This window comes from Procambarus clarkii, chromosome 14 (assembly GCF_040958095.1).
Source record: "Procambarus clarkii isolate CNS0578487 chromosome 14, FALCON_Pclarkii_2.0, whole genome shotgun sequence".
Classification (NCBI taxonomy): Eukaryota; Metazoa; Arthropoda; class Malacostraca; order Decapoda; family Cambaridae; genus Procambarus; species Procambarus clarkii.
The window spans coordinates 39,628,673-39,632,242 of NC_091163.1; positions in this window are offsets into that span (position 1 = coordinate 39,628,673).

Sequence of the window (3,570 nt, forward strand, 5' to 3'; positions counted from 1 at the left end):
AATTAAAGTTACAAAGTACTTTCAATAAACTTAAATACTTCAGTACTTAATTACTTACTTTAAATACTTCATATAAATAAATAAATACTTAAATACTTACTTAAATAAATACTTATATAAATACTTAAATAATACTTAAATAAATACTTATATAAATACTTAAATAAATACTTAAATACTTAAATAAATACTTATATAAATACTTAAATAAATACTTAAATACTTAAATAAATACTTAAATACTTACTTTAAATACTTCATATGAACTTACTTTAAATACTTCAGTACTTAAAAATTCTGTACTTAAATACTTTCAAAAATTTACCTCTAGTAAATCTAATTAGATAGTTCTAATTTCAAAGATAATTTAATACTTTGAAAAGAAACAAAATACACTCAAAGTGTTTCACACATTTTCAAATTTCAAAATGCTTTCAAAAGATGAAAAAATTCTTTAAAATTACAAAAAAATATATTTATAGAATAAAAAAAAATTCAAAAGTTAAAAATACTTTCTCTATACAGATCCAAAATATATCAAATGGTTATAATATACTTCCAAAAGTTGAACAAAATGTTCAAAACTTATGAAAATAATTTCTATGATTACAAAATTGTACAAAATAATGTAGAAAACTTCATTTTAATTTTGCAAAAAAAAAAAAAAAAAAAAAAAAAAAATACAAAAATTCAGAATTATTATTTCGGTTTTATTTTTGATTTTACAAAGTGATTTTGTTGAACATTGTTGCATGTTGTATTCTGTTGTATTCTGTTGTATACTGTTGTATACTGTTGTATTCTGTTGTATTCTCTTGTATGCTGTTGTATACTGTTGTATACTGTTGTATTCTGTTGTATTCTCTTGTATGCTGTTGTATACTGTTGTATTCTGTTGTATTCTCTTGTATGCTGTTGTATACTGTTGTATACTGTTGTATTCTGTTGTATTCTCTTGTATGCTGTTGTATACTGTTGTATTCTGTTGTATTCTGTTGTATTCTGTTGTATACTGTTGTATACTGTTGTATTCTGTTGTATTCTCTTGTATGCTGTTGTATACTGTTGTATGCTGTTGTCTACTGTTGTATACTGTTGTATACTGTTGTATACTGTTGTATTCTGTTGTATGCTGTTGTATGCTGTTGTATACTGTTGTATTCTGTTGTATTCTGTTGTATACTGTTGTATACTGTTGTATACTGTTGTATTCTGTTGTATTCTGTTTGTATGCTGTTGTATACTGTTGTATGCTGTTTGTCTACTGTTGTATACTGTTGTATACTGTTGTATATTGTTGTATTCTGTTGTATTCTGTTGTATACTGTTGTATTCTGTTGTATTCTGTTGTATACTGTTGTATTCTGTTGTATTCTGTTGTATACTGTTGTATTCTGTTGTATAATGTTGTATACTGTTGTATACTGTTGTATGCTGTTGTATACTGTTGTATGCTGTTTTATACTGTTGTATACTGTTGTATACTGTTGTATACTGTTGTATACTGTTGTATACTGTTGTATACTGTTGTATACTGTTGTATACTGTTGTATACTGTTGTATTCTGTTGTATAATGTTGTATACTGTTGTATACTGTTGTATACTGTTGTATACTGTTGTATACTGTTGTATACTGTTGTATACTGTTGTATACTGTTGTATACTGTTGTATTCTGTTGTATAATGTTGTATACTGTTGTATACTGTTGTATACTGTTGTATACTGTTGTATACTGTTGTATACTGTTGTATACTGTTGTATACTGTTGTATACTGTTGTATTACTGTTGTATACTGTTGTATACTGTTGTATACTGTTGTATACTGTTGTATACTGTTGTATACTGTTGTATACTGTTGTATACTGTTTGTATACTGTTGTATACTGTTGTATACTGTTGTATGCTGTTGTATGCTGTTGTATACTGTTGTATACTGTTGTATACTGTTGTATACTGTTGTATGCTGTTGTATACTGTTGTATACTGTTGTATTACTGTTTGTATACTGTTGTATACTGTTGTATACTGTTGTATACTGTTGTATACTGTTTGTATGCTGTTGTATGCTGTTGTATACTGTTTGTATACTGTTGTATACTGTTGTATACTGTTGTATGCTGTTGTATGCTGTTGTATACTGTTGTATACTGTTGTATACTGTTGTATGCTGTTGTATGCTGTTGTATACTGTTGTATACTGTTGTATACTGTTGTATACTGTTGTATACTGTTGTATGCTGTTGTATGCTGTTGTATACTGTTGTATACTGTTGTATGCTGTTGTATACTGTTGTATACTGTTGTATACTGTTGTCTACTGTTGTATACTGTTGTATACTGTTGTATACTGTTGTATACTGTTGTATGCTGTTGTATGCTGTTGTATACTGTTGTATACTGTTGTATACTGTTGTATACTGTTGTATGCTGTTGTATGCTGTTGTATACTGTTGTATACTGTTGTATACTGTTGTATACTGTTGTATACTGTTGTATGCTGTTGTATACTGTTGTATACTGTTGTATACTGTTGTATACTGTTGTATACTGTTGTATGCTGTTGTATACTGTTGTATACTGTTGTATACTGTTGTATACTGTTGTATACTGTTGTATACTGTTGTATACTGTTGTATACTGTTGTATACTGTTGTATGCTGTTGTATACTGTTGTATACTGTTGTATACTGTTTGTATACTGTTGTATGCTGTTGTATACTGTTGTATGCTGTTGTATGCTGTTGTATACTGTTGTATACTGTTTTGATCAACATTTGCTCGTATCTTTTTAATGATTTTTAACCCTGTTGGGAACTCTCTCCCCCCTCTCATAATCTCACCATTTTCTTATATCATTTGCGCTTTCCAAATCCTTTAGAAGGATTTGGATAAAGGATTAAGATCCATAAATACACCATCCAGACTCTGGAGGATTAATTGTGTATTCACATGACGGATTAATGTGAATAATTAATTAATAAATAAATTAATTAATTAATGTAAATAAGTAATTAATGAATGAATGAATGAATGAATTAATTAATTAATTAACTAATTCATTAATTAATTAAATAATTAATTAATGTGAACTTGTGTGGTGTCATATATATATATATATATATATATATATATATATATATATATATATATATATATATATATATATACTCTTCCCTAAGACTTCTCTGTTTACTGCCTATCTCTTCCCCTTTTATTACTCCTTTTCCCTTCCTTACCCATTCTCGCTTCCTCTTTGTTTCTTCTCCCCTCTCTTACTCCTCGTTCCTCTCCTCCCTCCGTCTTCCACCCTTCACTGTTTATCATATATATGTGTGTCTTTATCTTCCAATTGTGTTCTACTCTGTATGTTGCTTCTTCTCCCTTCTTCTTGTCCATCCTTCTTCCTCTTCTTCGCATTTATTCAAAGATTGGTCTCATGAACATCTCACTGGGTCCTCATATTCCAGCTCCTTGTCCTCATATCTCAGCTCCTGGTACTCATATCTCAGTTCCTTGTCCTCATATCCCAGCTGCTGGTCCTCATATCCCAGCTCCTTGTCCTCATAT